Raw genomic sequence first — 18,938 nt, 5'->3', positions numbered from 1 at the left:
CCCACCTTACTTTTTTCCCTAGTGCGAACCCTGCTACCATATTGGGAAAATATTGTTTTTTACAGAAATGCTTTCTTGGTTTTAAGAAAAGTACATTTACAGATATTTCAAACTGCGTATCGCTTTATATCTGAACTCAATGCGAATTGCACAGAAAGGAAAGTGGAAAAAGATAAGTCAATCGAGGCTGAGCTTTCTGAAGTTTAAATTTATTCATATTGAAATAGGTGTTTCTTGTAACATCGATACGCATGCATGCCTTCAGCACGTTACTCAATGTCTGCCTACTTTTCAAAGAAGGCATTTTCTCACAACTGTGTTTCCGTATAATGGCAAGCCGTTGCTCCTTAATTCTGGGAAACTTTCCCCGAAATATGTTTTAGAATTTATAATTATAAGTGTATTGATATTAATTCTGCCTTGGGAGGTAAACGGCAGTATCTGCAGGAATGAGTTTTCAAGATGTTTAAAGAAACGCGTTTTGGATTCAATATTAACAATAGGAAAATATTGGAATTGTATTCTTTTTTTTCGCGCTCTCTTTTTAGCGGAAACCAAATAAGAAAGCTTGCACAATAAAGCTAACGAACAATAGATGACAAAAATGAAAAAAAAAAAAAAAGAAGAAGAAGAAGAAGAAATTTGAAAGATAAAAATTTGCAGTTACTGCCTTTTACCCACCCACGGCAGAATTACTATTGTTGTTGAATAAAATTGTTCAAAAATTGGGAAGAGAAAAGTCAGATTGGACATTTGTTTTCGCCGATTTATTTTTCAGCCTACTTTCTCATACCAAAAAAAAAAAAAGATCACAAAAATAAAATTTGTTAAAGCAATAAATATTCAAATATAAAAACTTGAAAGAAGGGTTATGACATTGAGATATGTAAATGTACGATTCCGTTTTCTGTTATCTGTCCCCCTTCTAACCACTTCTGTGAGAGTAGTCGGATTCGAACAAAATGTATTTTGTTCAAAAAATCTCTGCATTTTATTTCCATTCATTTTTTGGACACTGTATTTCCATTTCTCTCCCCCCACCCCTTTTTTTTATAACTTGAAAGTTTTTTTTTTTGACAGTTCAAATTCTTAATTTAGTGCCTCTGGTAAAACTGGACGGGCATATAAATCCTGATCTAACTAGCAAGTTTGCTTCCAATAAAGTTAATGGTAAAGAGCGTTTGTCACAGAACCGGTACAAGAAAAAAGTTAATTTTTTAATTGACTAATTTAAAAGTTTTTATTTTCTTGAACACTTAACAGCAGTTTTTACGGGGAAGATATAAGCCTCCTTTTTTTTCTAATAAAAAATGTTATTCAAAGCTATCATTAATCAGTATGACTGGCGTTATAGTGCACCCGAAACCGTACTGCCTGAGAGTAAATGGGTAAGAAAATTTTGAATTAGCAACTGTTTATTAGCGGTTGCAATCCTGTTCACGTTTATCCCATCATTTTTCCATTAATCCAGAGACTAGGGGCTAATTCCAAACAGTAATTTCCATCCCAAGAGTTTGATCTAGACATATTTAACAGCAGTATACACAATAAATTTAGATACTGGAAGAGTTTTATACCAACGAGAGAGAGAGAGAGAGAGAGAGACACTCAATCTACGCAGGTAGGCTCTGTAAGTCTATTCATGCGATCCGCTTTCCATTGAATGCTCCAAATGTAATCTGAAATAATTAAAAAAAAATCATTTAAAATATTGAACTATGTGCGAAATTCATATAAAATAGTACATACAAAAGTGTAACTTATATCAAAACTAAATCTTCCAAAAAATAGAAAGAATGACAAGCTCGATCTGCTTCCATTTACCCCAGAGTACCGTAAACAGTATGTATAGGGAAACTAGTACACCTGCTGCAAAGGAAAATGTAAGATCATTTAACTTTAAAAAACAACATATTTCTGTGTCAACTTCAGACATTGATGGCGCATATACAACTGTTTGGAAACACTGGTTGCTTCACGCACCAATAGCTTAGTCTCGAAAATCACCAAAAGTGTGGTCGCACACAGAGGTGCTCATCCACATCAAGATCAAAGGCGTACCCCCTCCCCCGAAAAGCAACCCCCCCCCCAAGAAAAGAGGAATAGAAACCCTCAAAATAATCGACCCTGAAAATTTCAATGGCATAATCAGTGCCATGACTCCCCCCCTCCCCAGGTGGGCACACCTGTATTACAGTTGGTTTCCATTTACCTCATGTTTCTTTTTACCCCGACTCATCCTATTTTTTTTCCCTGGTGAAAAGGGATGAGTAAAGCAGAAGAATCTGTCTTATGTCGTTTGCTGATGATAATAATAAGTAGTAGAATAAAGTAACGGAATGACACTTATCCCTGCTTGAATTTTCGGATGAAACCAGGTATATATGTTACCCAGAGGGAATCTAAAATAAAAAGGAAAGATTTTTTTTAGGTCCCGAAAACAATTGGCAGAATTCTCTATAATCTGTCATTTCTGGCTGCTGATTTTTCTTAACTAGAAGCAAACTCTTAATGAGTTTCTTCAAATCTATTAACTCTTTCCGCAGATGTTATGGCGTTGGAAATGAAATTTGTTTCTCAGGAAAGAGCTTCCTGAGGTTGTAAAGATATAATTTCTTTACACACTTTTTTTTTTTGTTGTTAATGTATATGAGTAATTAACCTTTCATTTCAATGTAAGTATTTTGCTACATTATTTAATTCTGTGAATTGGGGCACAAAATCTGTGCATAATTTATGAGTTTAATGCTGGTACATAACATACATGTCATAAAAAATAACACACTGAAATATTTCTTTATGGTATTAATTACTAATTTCGTAATTTTATCATTTGGGCAGCCTAAACTTAATCAAAAAGCAAACTTCAAGGTGCAAGTTGTGTTTGACATTAATTTGACTTACTTAGTTGTTCTACATAACTTCAGAACTTATTTTAGAATTCAAAGTTTCATTCTATATTTAATAACTTTAGGTATTTAAATTTGTATACATTTCATATGCTAGTTAACGAAGTTTCTAAGGACAGTTTACATTCATTTTCAATGTTGCGAAAAATCGTTTTGTTTCTTTGTCGGAAAATTAAGCGCAACTTCGTTTTGAATTTTTAAAATTCTCAGCACATTTATCACAAAAGCTTTATTTTAGTTATTTGGAATTCATTTGCATTATTTTTTTTTTTCTAGTTAGCTGACTGACCTTATTAATGGAAACTGTGCATTCACAAAAAACGCCTTCTTCTATTTTCCTATGAATAATTTAACTTACTGTTGCTCTTCACATTCAACTAAAACAATTTTTAAATCTCATGCACTTTACTACAGCAACTTCATATATAGGTCTCACGAATCAAAGCTCATTTGAAACAGTTTATTAAGGCAGCGCATTTTGTTCGCTGCTCTTTTCTTACTTTCTTCCTTTTTTCTTTTTTAATTTTTACTTTCTGTTGTTCTCGTCTTGAACGCATTTTAAGCAACATATACCTGGTTTTTTTCCTACCCACAATTATGTTATGCTAAAAATTGTAGCATTTTAAACAACTTTTGTTAATTCGCATTGCACTTGAAAATCTATGCTGTTTAATTTGAAATAATTTTCTTCGAGGACTTTAACTAACGGAGATATTAGTTTAAGCATTCTTTTTTGCGAATTCATTGATAAAAATGTACTTACACATTTAAAGTTTTGAAGGAAAAGAACAGATTTTTCTGAGCAAAATGCTTGTCGTACGGAGCTTCTTGATTAGTTACATCTTTAATTACTCTACAAGAAACTTCCGAAACGTCACACATTTTTTGAAGGCAACTTTCCGAGATTTCAAGGGCTTCCACAAGTTTCCTGTGAAAATCAATTATCATTGTGAATAGAGTCCTGAATTGCTACAAGTAGCATGAATGCAGTTTCTTCACTAAGGTTAAAAAAAAAAAAAAAAAAAAAATTGCTGTCAGCATTTTTATTAAGTATTTCGCCTTTAGCTGAATTACTGTCCGTCTAAATTCGTTGAGCCCAAAATGTGGGAGAATTGCAGTCTCTGGATATTGCAGCTTTGCAATAATTGCAAACAGATAAGGTGTTAGATATTTGCTTACAATTCTGAAGTATATCGGTGGCCACATTTGCTAAAATGAGTGCCAAGCTATGAACAAATTGCCTATGAACAAATGTAAGTTTTCCAGTTCCAGGAAGATTTCTGATTTATTTACAGAAGCGTGACTAGTTTTTATTGGGAAAGCTTCTCAATTTTTCAGAAAGGTTCCAGGTTCCTTTAGAGCGGTCAGATATGTTACATTAAGAGTTTAAGTATATTAGTTGCTTATTATTTTCCTGGAACGTTTCTGAATTTTATTTTTACAGTATATAACTTGTTCGCGCACAGAATCTAATACCTTGTCATTAAAGCAAATTGTATTTCTTCAATAATTTCTGATACATATTTTCAGCACCCGTTCGAATTCTATGTCGGCAGTACAGGCATTTTTTAAAGTAAATAAAATAATCGGCTAAAATATTCAATTTAATTCATTTAGAAAACATTTTTCGTTTTCGTTGTATCTGTGAAAAAAGAAAAGTTTTACTCTTATATTACATTTTAAAAGAATCATTAATTCACTTAGATTAGTTTTGCTTTTATATTAAATTTCTTACCGAATATTTTATTCACTATTAGAATTGTGCACTTTTCTTACTCATTATTATTTTTTTTTTTTTTTTGAGAGGAGGAGAGGTATTATGGTATAACTTCTAAGGCATTAAGATTTTATAGTGTTCGTGTTGCATGATATTAAGCGTAAATGAAAAAAAAAAAAAGAAGATTGTTAAAAATTTATATGAAACTATAACTTTTAGAAACATGGAGAAATAAAAAATAGCGAAAAGGGAAAATAAGAACGTTTCAATAAAATTTGAGACAATGTTTCAAAACCTGGCTTCAATCCCGGATTGCAAAAACTAAATTTGTCAAAAGCACATTAAATATTTTATTTTTTTAGTATTTATTCATTTATTTGTTTATTATGTTCATATGTGACTAGAGAACTCTCCCACTACATTGAAGCAAAATGCTTTTTATTGCATTGAAGATTGAAAAAAACCAAGAACCATGATTTTTCATTTACTGCAATAACATTTTGTGCGTAATAATTATCATATGTAGAAACATTAAATCAAGTAACTAGTTTGACTTCTTTGAAATACAGAAATTTTACCTTTGGTTTTCGTTCTGTATGCCAACATGGCACTTAAATCCAACTTCATATTTCAAAGGCTTAAGTATTAACGAGTAGAAAAATTAAGTTTTCATGAAACAAAATTAATTATAATTTTCAAATTGCCGGATGAATCTATTTTCCTGTTTAGTCAGTAAATGTAGTCAAAAACCTAACAAGCCGTGATGTAATTTTTTTTTCTTTTTAGTTATATCCATGAAAAGCCTTTTGATTTTCTTCTTAAAAAACAATTGCAAATTGTTTTTACCCTAAAGTTGATAAATTTAAAAAATTCTAAGTAACAGTTCAATTAATTATAATTCTTCCGAAGAATTCATGCATTATAGTCTATACCAGGGAATCTTAACCTGTGTTCCGGCGGAGTGAAACCAGTCTGTGAAAAAATTTGACCGGACCTCTGTGATTTTGAACTGTCTTCGTTGAAGGAAATTCTTTGTTGTTCAACAACAACAACAACAACAATAACAACAACAACAGCAGCAGCAGCAGCAGTAGTAGTAGTAGTAATAATAGTAATAATATTAATATTAATAATAATAATAATACTTTTTATGATGTTCTTCATGTTGTATTGTGATTATTTTAATCTTTACATTTAAATATTATTTAAAACAAAAACCATGCTAAAAAACTTGCAATTAACTAATGTAGCAGATCTTTAATCCCTGGTAAAAAGAGTTAAAAAAAGAAAAGAATATCAGTACAATCAACGAAATTTTCTCATTCATTTTTACCGGTCCGCACGCCAAAAAAGGTCGAAAACAGCTTCTCTACACAATAACGCCCTGGAAAAACAAGTTCTACTTTCACGGAAATGCTTTCATAAATGTAAGAAAGCTACATTTACAGAATTTGCAAACGGCGCGGCGAGTCGTACTTATTTACCTTATACGAATTGACGTGTAAGATATGCTTAACATCCCGACTAAAACTCTTCACAATGAAAAAGGAGTCATTAGTAAGATGAATTCAGTGGCATTATCATACATTTATTTAATTATATCGCATTTAATTATTTTCTTTTCTCGCGGGCTTTTTGAAAGTGTTGCTTTGTGATGTGGAAAGTAAAAAAAATGTTAGTCTGAGTGATGTAGAGCATCTATTGCAATATTTGTATACATCAATAAATTTAAAAAAAAAAAAAAAACTTCCAATATTAGTGTCAGACACAAGTCAGAAGTTCAAGAAAGTCGATAATAAAATAAATTAGTAAAGAAATAATAGTGTAAGTAAAAAAGTCGTTTTTACTGCTAAGAAAATAATCTGAAAAAAAAAAGTTCCTACACTATTCATTATTTAAAAAAATCATTTAAAACTATAGTTTATTAAAAATAAATCATGATGAAGCCTTAAACTTGGCTGATCACAATTTTTCAAAACAATTACTCAAACTATTCAATCATTATTTTCAGTACGTACTTATTTTAAAAAATAAGATTACATTGATAAATGTATCTAAAAATTAATGCTTTTTTAGCACATCATAGTACATAATGGCTTTTTCGCTACTGCTGTCATAGCTTCAGAAGCTCAAAACGTATTATGTTTTAAAAACCACGCTATCAAAAGCCCCGAGGCAAGCTTATGGTAGATTGTTGAAATTGTGTGCATAATAATAATAGCGTTGCTATTATTATTATTATTATTATTATTATTATTATTATTATTATTATTATTATTATTATTATTATTATTATTATTATTATTATTATTATTATTATTATTATTATTTTACCTGCACAGAGATAAACGTTTTATTTCCTGTGTAATGAGGTTGTGCATTTTGTTGATATTTTTATTCTTTCTAACGAGGAATGCTGTCACGTCAATTCCAATGTAAAAAATATTGTTTCGAATTGTCTTGTGGATCCTCAAATTTTCAACATAGTTCATTTATTCTTTAAAATTATAATAATAATAAATAAATAAATAAGTTAATAAGTAAAATGAAGTAAAATAAACGAAAAACAGAAGAATGGACTTCGATTATTGATTTTCAGCGATACTTTTTGCATTTTTGAAGTGTACGTTTGATACAAAAGTACCAAACAAGACAAATGAGGTAATTTGATGGCTGCTTTAATGAGGAATATTTTAATGGTTTTAACAGTAATGAATGTCTGTATTTTTCTTGCACTTTAGAAAGATTAAAAATCATAATTTTTCAAAAGAAAAATATTAAATAAATAATACTACTATTTTTACCAATAAATAAATAAATAAATGAAATAACTGCAGAAAATAGCTAGAAATAAATTCCATATTTCACATCAATCAGGGGCTTCTATCTCCCAAGAGCGATGGCGCACCCCACACAATTATTCTGGAGCATCCCCCTCCTCTCCCAGAATAAAAAGGTTCCCTCCAAATGAGACCGAAAACCCTCTCAAATTAACACACCTAAAAATTTTAACGGCGCAGACTGTGCCAAGGGACATAACGTCCGACGGACATAACGTCTAGCGGACATAACGTCCAGCGGACATAACGTCCAGCGGACATAACGTCCAACGGACACAATGTCCGACGGACAAAAGGTCCAGGGACAGAACGTCCACATTTTTGGACAGCTAGGACATAACGTCCAGTTTTAGAAGTTTATTTCTAAAATTTAATTAATAATAGGATTGGCATTGAACAATAGGTTATACTCAAATAATATTCATAACATCGTTCATTATTCCGTCAAACTCTGTTCTCCTGTGTGTGTGTGTGTGTGTGTGTGTGTGTGTGTGTGCGTGCGTGCGAGGTGGGGGGCTGCTTCTAACATTGGATTATAAAGTATATTCATAAATAGAGCTGATTAAAAATTGTCTACTAAATGTCTCATGTATTAAAAGTAATAAAATCATAGTTTTAAAAGTACTTTTTATTACACACTGGATGGTTATAATCAAAAGTAGTTTATAAGCACCCCCCACCCCCCCCCCCCTTTTTTAAATCTTCGAACTACCCATAGATCTTTAAAAAGGATAGATAGGCCTTTCTCCTACAGCGCAGCGTATTTCGCCCGGAGAAAGTGGGGTCATCATGATTCTGCCGAGAATCACGTGATCAAGGGACATCGTGTCTCCCTCTTCTCGGGCAGCAGTGATATAACAATGCGAAGCGTCGTTAAAAGTCTAGGATTGTCTGAAGATTTTCATTATACCTATTGGAGAAATCTCTATATGTGTGAATCTGAGATTTTCTAGCGAAAGAGGGTTTGATGAATGCGATGCTGGTGCCAATTTTATTAAAAGTAAAGACATAGTGGACTTTCTGAGTAACAGAAATCTTTCTGTTAAAGGCAAAAAAATCCCATGCATAGTCGAAATTAAGAATATTTTAAGCAATTTATTGTAGATGCCGAGCATTATATTAAATCACTAAAAACAAGCGATGGAAAATTAGTTATAGTATGTCCTCGAAAAACTGGATTTTAAAGTTTCCTAATTTCTATGAAAAGTGTGCTGGGAACATATGAAAAGTATGTAGGTGCCCGAATTCCAGTTCTAAACTGCGTAATGACTTATAAGCTTACTCAGGATCACTTTGAAACTTTTCAGTGCGATCAGGTTGTGAGGGGGGATTCAACAATAATCGTCGGACAATTTTGAAATGCGAAAAAAAGATTATTCATTCATACGGAAATTTAAGGAGTTCAGTTCTTTAAATTGCGCTGATTTTGACAACCTTCAAATGCTAAGATTAAATTTGAAGCGTAATAAAAATGCTTTGAAAGAAAGCCTTTTCTTCCGATTCCTTTGACGACGATTTTGAAAATTCAGAAATCATCTCAATTAACATGACGCAGTATATTAGTGATGTTTCTGACTACGCTGGATTTTTTGTCCGGCAAGTGCACTCTGACGTGAACTGCGACGATTGCAACGCAGTCTTAACTACAATAAACTAAAAAATAGGCATAATAAAATTTAAGAATTTTGAGATGATAACTAATTGCAAGATTGCAACCATTGAAATATGTACATTTGTGAAGAACTGAGCGAGAATGTGAAAAAGTTTTGGGAGTAAAGCACAAAAAATATAATGTTACTCATGAAGCCACAAGAGTAATGAGAAAAATTTCTAATTCCGTTTTTCTAAGTTTAAATAAGCATATGTTGGAAACAGAAGCAGCAGATTTTCTCGTTAACAAGTTTATAAAAGTAATCGTTACTAAATATTGAAGCGTTAGAATGCATCGCGCAGTCAATTCAAACAATGAAAATAATTCACAAAGACCAATAAGTAGGAAAGTGACAAAATTAATATTGTTGAGGGACAATAATCACTAGTTTTCTTCACCCTCGAGTTTAAGTTGTCAAAATTATCATATCCTGTAGGAAGAAAAGAAAAATTGGGGAGGGGGCGGAAGTCAAATGACCATTCAAGTAGTTTATAATTGCAAATGAATTTATTTTCTGAGTACTTAAAAAAAAAAAAAACTGAAGTTGCTTAAAAATCAGGAACAAACCAAAGTTATTTGTTTGGCTAATAGAGTGTTGGTGCGAAACGCATGCGAATCTTAGAATATTATTTAATTGAGTTAATTGATATTCGATACTATTTACATTTGTATTTCTAATTGGTTTATGGTTTTAGATAGGGTTTTATGTTAAATTGTTGCACTGGCTTCAAAAGTTGTGGGAAAAAGCACGCATTGAAACCATTTATCTGTATTTGAAAAATTTGATTGAAATAAAAGAAAATTTATAAGGTCAATTTTTGTTCAAGATTTTTGAAAACGTCTATCTCTACTCAGTATTTAAAGCACTTGAAAAAAAGTTTAGATAGCTTGCGCGCCTGCTTCAAAAGTTATGATTGGGAAAATATCTAATGGACCATTCCATTAAAAAGCTGTCATTTTGTCCCGCATTTCATTAAAAAGTAATAACTTAAAAAGTAACAAAGGACATTTTTCGCAAAAGTACAACAAATACATTTGCGATTTCTTAATGAAAAAAAAAATGTTACCTTTTTTAATTATTACTTTTAGTGAAAATTATGAGGTGTTACGTGAGGGACAGAGTGTTCCCTTTTTCTTTAATAATGGGTTAAATGCTTTAATTTAACCCATACTTAAAGGGGAGTTTAACCCATGGGGTATAACCCATGCTTAAAGCATTTAACCCATGGGTTAAATGCTTTAATTTCCCTTAATTGTGCAAATGATCGCATCGCAAAGTGATTCTCTTCGATAGGGGAAACAGTTTCTTGTGAGAGGTGACCCTTGATCACGTGATGTCCAACGGGGGATGTTGACGCGCGCTCTGAGGAGAAAAGTGGGGAGAAGGCACATCTATTCTATTTTAAGATCTATGGAACTACCACTCGTTTCTGAGTAACAAATTATAATCTTAGCCGACCCCTTATCTTCTGTATGGAGAATGTTTTGTCGCCGGAATGGTGTATCCTTTATTAGGAGGCATTATTTTTGGGCGGGAAAACTGCCTGCGCGGATCGCGGGATGTCACCTTTTCTCGGTAGTGGAAAGATTTCCTAGCCTAGATCGTCCCCCAGGCGAGTGGGCTGAAGGCTTAATGGGGGAGGGGGGAAGATTTCTGCTCTCTTCTTGTTGGGAGTGTAGTAAGGAAGGTATGGATTTGAGAATGAGCGTGAAACGATTCCGAAACTGTTGCGCGTTCCGCGTTCTTTCCCTCAGATGGAAATGCGACATTTTAATGGCGACTTTTTTTTTTTTTACTGGAAAACTGGATTATCATTATTATTTTCTCTTTTTTTTGCTTCCTTTTTTTAATGAGTCTGACCTCATGTAAACAAATTAAATTATTTAATGCTTTGAGAAAGAGATTGAAGGAAAACCCTTAATAAGTTAAACAGACACATGGTTTAAATTAAATAATTAAATATTTATAAGATGGTTTTAAAAATGTCTTACGTAAACGTTTTCTTAAAATATTTATAAAACTAATTTTTAACATTTTGAAATAACATTAATCTTTATCTTTACTTTAATAGGGTTGTTTTCTTCAGTCAAAAGTATTACTTTTAGTCACTGAAATTAATAGAATATGCAAAAAAAAAATAAACATGTAACATGGAGAGAGAAAAAACTTTCAATTTCCCACCGCTTAATTTTTAACTATTTTTTTTTTAAACAGTCCAATTTTGAAAATAGGCGTGGTTTTTTATGACGTCACAATTATGTACTTTGGCGCATCTCCGCTGGCACGGAATGCTTACGCTTGCTGTCTACCGCGTTTCCAGGTTATGATAATTCAGAAGCGAACTGAATACTGCGCTCTACGCTTGCTATCAACCATACCGTTTCAAGTACATGTGAGTAAAGATGCTAGTTAAATATTGCGCTCTGCTCTAATGGCATCGGTGAATTGCATTTCATCATTTGTGATGTCATGTGCAGAAGCGAAGAAAATGAAATTGAACCAATTAAAGTATATTTTAAAAAATATTAACTTTGTCAAATTATTTAAAAAGTGGTCAAATCTTATGTTTTTTAGCATGCTCTTGCAGAAAAAATACTTTTCAAATTTGGGAAACAACCCAATAATTTATTTCGTTTTCTTTCATTCTTTCTCCCTCCTCCTTTTTTTGTATCTCTTTTTTTTTTCAAATCAATTATGATTTTGTTTAAATATTGTGACTCAATTTTGTTAGACTCAAAGAAACAAAATATTTATTTTTTTTTTTAAATAAAATATTTATTCATTCAAAACCAAACTATTTAGCTATTTTTTAAGCGATCGAGATTGTTTATAATGTTTCACTTTGGCATAGAGTTTTATTCACTTAGTGATTAGTAGTTTGCGGCTTACGTAGTGTCTATGATAATTTATATATTTATAATCTCATCTGCTTTCTTATCACGTTAAAAATGCAGTACTGTGTGGTTTCACATTCTTTCTTTCTTTTTCTTTCTTTCTTTGGAGATGTCTTTCGAATCGGAAATTCTTTGCACCTGTTTTTTTTTTCTTTTTATTTCTGCATACATTGCAGTATTATTTATCTTTAAACCCTTAGATACTATAACCGTTGCGCAACTTTATAAATGATTATTTTTTAAATCATATCTAACCTAAGATTTTCTAGTGCGAAAGATGTTCAAATGAACTTATTTAAGTAGATTTTTCATTTTCGTTTTATCTGCTTTAAAACAAAAAGTTCTTTTTTCTTTTTTTTCAATGAACCAGTTTTTTATAAAGTGGCACGTCTTTTACATAATATTACAGCTACGGGCAATTTTTACTGCATTAATTTTCTGCTAATTGCTTCCAGTATTATGGTATAACTTTCAACATTTCAACTTTAAAATAATCGACTACAGAGCGCAGATTCTCTAAAAGAAGAAGCTCCCGCGGGCAGAAATACTCTTCCAAGACCAAACGCCTTGTTATTAGAGATATACTGTATTCAACGTTAAAGACAATTTAATTGAAATGAAAAAAAAGGCGTGCACGAGTTTCGAAGATCCAAGAAACCTTTTCTTAAATGCTTCTAAGACAAGTGCTATTCTTTACCAGTTGTTCTCAATCTGAGGGGGGGAGGGGGGAGGTGCATCCAAAGGGTGCGTAGAAGAATTTCAAAGGGGCGTGAGGGTATACCGCTAAAATAAAAATAAAATAAACAAATATTAATTTAATTTTGCATCATGAATATTAAAAAGCAGCGTTAGCTCTCACATTAATGTTGTGAAAAAGTGAGTAATGGAGCACGCGACACTCACCTAGATCCTGAATTACCTCACAAAATTGTATACTTCTTTCTTTCCAGGGCCGTTATCTTCCCCCCCCCCATAGCCCCCATATCTTTCATAGTTTTACTGACTATATTTATAATTCAACTTACTAGATGCATTGCGTATAAAACTTAATAAATGAGTGTTCTGCATTTTCTACGTTTAACTTGCTGTTATCCTTCATTTTTGTTTGCACTCTATTTCGGTCAACTTTTTTTTTTTGGTCGAGAAAGAACGAATTTTACGCGTCATTTTCTTACATCTAAATTTTGAATGAATTTTAACCAGCTAAATCCATTTACTTCAATACATAAAACACAGACATTAAATACAGCAAGGTGTAATACATATTACATAAAACCTGCAACGATTGCGTATCGTAGTGTAAAAATCTCACATTTCAAAGACTTGGTCTCTTGACATTTTATTATGGAAGAACAGATAGTTCCCAGTAATTTGACCGCGAGTTATCCGATTCAAGTCCTTTTTTCACGACCTATTCGAAGAGTATATAAAGATGATTTTTAAGCATACTTTTCTTCTAATGTTATAATTCATTGTCTTACATGAATATGCCAATAAGTATGCTCATTTCTTTCTTACTGAAAAAAGCGTTCCTTGTAACGCCGAAACACGTGTCTGCAGTAACCTGAAATTTGCTTTTCGACGTTGATATTTCCTATTTTACTATTCCTTACGTTTTTCCGTATGAATTCTTCGATCAAGTTTTCAAGCAACTGAAGGACTATTGTTGATATAATTGCGCTTAGTATGTGGTGTTGGGTCTCTAATTTCTATCGAAATAACACTTTGATTTTCTTCCTCCATAGTTAGTAGTAGGGAGAAAAGGAGAGTTCACCAACAAGAGGGGGATCTGGGGATCAGATCCCCCTCCCAACTCTTCTCACTCCCCCTCTGACCTTGGGTTGATCTTCCTCCTGATAGCCGCCTCCTGGGGCCGCCGCGAGGACTCCTAGAAGGTTACGGGATTTTTTCCCGCGTTTTTGAATATTTTCGCGCGTTTTTGGACTTTGTCGTTTTTTCTTCTAACCTTATACGAAGGTTTTGGCACGACCACGTTTTCGCACGACCACGTTTTCGCACGGCCGCGTTTTCGCACGACCATGTTTTCGCACGGCCGCGTTTTCACATGACCGCGTTTTCACACTTTGTCGTTTTTTACTTTTTGGATGGCAACACCAGTTTTCGAGTGGCAACACTTGTTGCTATGTTTTTATTTTTCGATTTTTACTTTTAAAAACGTTCGTGGCGCCATCTATCGGGACTTTGAATATTTTTTTCTGGACTTAGAATATTTCTGCGAATTTAATTATTTTTATTTTACAGAGTGTCGGGAACCGAACACCCAAACTTTGAGTTAGCAAAAACGTATGCTAACCACTATGCTATATTTTCCATTACGCTTTCAGTCTTAATGTGAATCTGTACCATGACAACGAATATTACAATTAATTTAATTTTAAAACCATCAATTAATTTACTCTTTAGTACTAATCAAGACACATCATTAACTAAATTTCAGCTCATAATTGAAACTATCATCATTATTATTATTTTTCATAATAACAATGTTTTTCACTTAAGTAAAGATTTATTTAAATACAACCCATTCGAGATTTTAGATTTATTTCAATGCTTTGTGGACTTGAAATATATTTTAAACTTTGATTTTTTTTTCATGCATTTCAAATTTTATCATTTTTTTTACAACATTGATTCTTTGCATGAATTTCAAAATTTGCAATCAATTTACTCATAGCATTAATTAACACTTATCATTAACAAATTTTCACGGAATTTTTTAAAATCATCTTAAATATGTTTTTTTCTTTTTTTACTTTTATACAACAAAATATTTTTTCTAACTTGTTAAATTTTCTTAACTAATTTTTTTTTTTTTTTTACTTTCTTACAACAAAATATTTTTTCTAACTTGTTAAAATTTCGAAGAAATAATTTTCTTAACTATTTTTTCTTACTCATAATTTTTTTTTTTCATTACGAATAAAAATGAAATATTTTTTTTTTTTTTTTTTTTTTTTTTTTTTGACTTTCATACAACAAAATATTTTTTTTTACTTGTTAAATTTTCGAAGAAATAATTAACTTAAATATTCTTTCACACATTTTGAACTTTAACGTTTTTTCCTGTCATTTAGAACTTTGATTTTTTTTTTTTTCACTATTTTAGCGTTTTTCAATTATTTTCAGTCTTTAACTATTTTCTTACTTTTTAGTCTTTAACTAATTTCAAGCATTTCAGACTTATTTTTTCGTGATTTCGATTTTTTTTTTAGTATATTTCAGAGTTTGATCATTTTCTCGCTTGTTTTTACTTTATCGTTTTTTTTTTTCCGATATTTTTCGAAACATTATCAGGTCTACAATTTTCATCCAACTCATTTAATTTAAAAACTTGCAATCAATTTACTCTTAGTAGTAACTAACACTTATCATTAACAAATTTTCACGGATTTTAAAATAATCAACTTAATTAATTTTTTCCAGTAAACAAATTTCGCACTCAAGTTACATTTCATCACTACTTATGCTTTTCAAGAGTTTCATTTAATTTATCACATTTTATTTAATCAACTCTAATATTTATTTTTTGATTAGTATTTAACTTAGTCATTTCATCTCATAGTATTTTACTTTATTATTTTTTTTTCATACAAGCACTCTTGTTAGAATAAAACCAAATTTTCACGAAGTAGATTCACTTTGACTATTTCATTTTCCCAATAATATTTTATTTTACTTTATAATACTTTACTATTTTACTTACTGCGTTTTACTATTTATCATTCATTACAGCTTTTCCAAAATATTACTTTACAACCAACTAATTTCATTAACAGAATTTTCATTACAATTTATAAATTTCAGTTTTATTTAATTATTTTTCCCTACGGTAAAATAAAACACATCACATAAAAATGTTAAACATCAATGAAGAATCCAAGAAATGTTAAAATTATAAGTCGAGTATCAAAACTTCATGTCTACAATCCTACAAATTTTAAAAATAGACTCATCGAAAAATAACTTCTACTGAAATTAATTTCAAAACTTACAATCAATTTACTCTTAGGATTAATAAACACTTATTATTAAGAAATTTTCATGGATTTTAAAAATCATCTTAAATAATTTTTTCATGTAAGCAAATTTCGCGCTCAAGTTACATTTTATCACTACATATGCTTTTCAAGAGTTTTATTGAATTTATCACATTTTATTTAATTATTTTTGATTAGTATTTAACTAAGTCATTTTATCGCTTAGTATTTAACTTAATCATTTTTCTTGCTTGTTTTTACTTTATCGTTTTTTTTTTCCCGATATTTTTAAACTTAGAAATTTTTCAAAATTAGTGACAGGAATCGAACCCACAAATTTTTGAAACATTATCAGGTCGACAATTTTCATCCAACTATTTTAATTTAAAAACTTGCAATCAATTTACTCTTAGTAGTAATTAACACTTATCATTAACAAATTTTCACGAATTTTAAAAAATCAACTCATTTAATTTCTTTCCAGTAAGCAAATTTCGCACTCAAGTTACATTTCATCACTTTATATGCTTTTCAAGAGTTTCATTTAATTTATCACATTTTATTTAATCAACTCTATTAATTATTTTTTTGATTAGTATTTAACTTAGTCATTTTATCGCATAGTATTTTACTTTATTATTTTTTTCATACAAGCACTCTTGTTAGAATAAAACAAAAATTTTCACGAAGTAGATTCACTTTGTCTATTTCATTTTCCCGATAATATTTTACTTTAACAACTAATTTCTTTAACAAAATCGTTATCATTTATTTTAGTCTTTATCCTTTTCGAACGATACATTCAAATGGTCAGCTATACGTTAAATTAAGAAACTTTATCTAAAATTTGACAAATTAAGTTATAGCTAAATACTGAGTAAAATTAAGTACAAAAGACTAACCTTTTTGGGGTGAAATCCCTCAAGTACCAGCTGTCGCGATGTTATTCAAAAACAATGAATGAAATTGTAATAAGTGGATTGTTAATTATAACTCAATCTCACAAATTACAACTACACGCAAGTTTTATTTGAAATCGCTGCACACGGCTGGCTCCCCATCGGCGAATCAACGCGGCTGTTGAAAAAAGCTACCCTCATCCTACAGCACTTCGGATCGTCCACACACACCGATGCGAATTGAGGAAATGACTTTATCAATATTGCTATCTACCCCTTTACCGATAACAGATAACAAACCCCACGTGCGAGTATTATTCACCCCCTAGTCTACGTCTTTCAAGTGTCGTCACTGTTTCTGACCCATTAAAATTAGTTCACGTTTCTCAAATATCAAGCACATAGATCGACAATAGCCTGATGTCAGGTTTTCCAAACAAAATTTTAGATTTTAATTCGTAGTTTCGAATTAATTTCTTTTTCATTTCAAACTTATAAAAAAAATTTCCAGCTTGTAAGAATATTTCTTTGAAAAACAGATTTTTGATTCAAAACAGTATTTTTTCAAACTTGTAATATTTTTCTACTTATAAATATGAAATCAAATTTTTTTTTCCTTCAATCATATAAAATGTTTTAAAGAAATAATTTCTCATACTTGTAATATTTTTCTACTAATAAAAATAAAATCATTTTTTTTTTTCATAATTTAAAAAAATAAAATAAATTTCCTCAACTGAATCTTCAAGCACAATGATTTAATTAAATTTAAAACTCAATAATACTTTACTCTTAGTATTAATAACTCTTTGCACTCTAAGTATTAATTAACAGACACGCATTACAAATAATAATAATAATGTTTATGATACTTACAAATCATCCACTCAAGCTTTCAAATATCCATCTAGCATGTTATTGTTCATTCGTGTGAGGGAACTTGTAATTAAATTTTACTCATCAATCGAAATTATACGCGAAAATATCACATTTTTAGCACTTAATATAATCCTACAATTAACAAATTGGTTTTAACTTTGAATTTAAGAAAAATAAAAACTATTACACACTTAGTAACATATCTATCGATGTATATTATTTCATGACAAATCACAAATAGGTGAGGGTCTTTTATCGATCATGTGACCAACTAAGTTAAGAAAGAGCGTTCTTATCTCATATGAGAATTTATAAGTCTTTAATATTTCTCTTTAATGTAAGTGTATTGATATGTACGAGTTTGTGTATGTGAATATAACTGTGTATTGTTTTCAAACCATTGACATGTTTAAGCTTTACGGTTCTAATTTTGACTTTCCACTTAGCATTAGTCGAAGTCCTTCGCATGTATTAAACTATAGAAATATCACAAAAATTATATTTTCATTCAGTCTTAATTACAAAACCATACAATAAGATGAAGACAACACCGATAGTATAAAGATTACTTACAAGAAAGTGCATATAAAAAATATATGTAAGAGTGATTTCAAAGTATAATCCATCAACCATATTCAACAACTCAATAAAAACACAAGTCTCTTTTAAAATGATAAACACAATTTATTCACACACACAGTAAATAAACAGACAATTAAATAAACTTACATCTTTAAGAAAAACTCTTCAAAACTTTCAAGCATATTTTTAACATCGATTGCATCAAATAAATCAGACACATGACATTTTAAACATGGACTATCAACATTCAAAGTAACGAAGTCACGAGTCAAGTTTTCCCAATTAACATTAAAAAGAGCCTGTTCGAAAAAAGTGTCGAACTTTCGACCCCTTGTTAATGATTCACATTCATGCACTCTCATGTAAAAAATTAATCCATTTTTACAATCCACACATTCGTTTTTAGAAAGGTAGTTTATGTTGCATATTAGCTCATCAAATAGACACTTACGTAGTGAATCAGCCAATTTACTAACTTCTTGTGATGTATATGTGCTGATTTTATCACATCGACAATGACAGGGATATTTTTTCTTAATTTCCGAAAGGATGTACTCTTTTAGAGTAT

This window comes from Uloborus diversus, unplaced genomic scaffold (genome assembly GCF_026930045.1).
Source record: "Uloborus diversus isolate 005 unplaced genomic scaffold, Udiv.v.3.1 scaffold_1035, whole genome shotgun sequence".
NCBI lineage: Eukaryota > Metazoa > Arthropoda > Arachnida > Araneae > Uloboridae > Uloborus > Uloborus diversus.
This window is presented reverse-complemented; position numbering follows the sequence as displayed.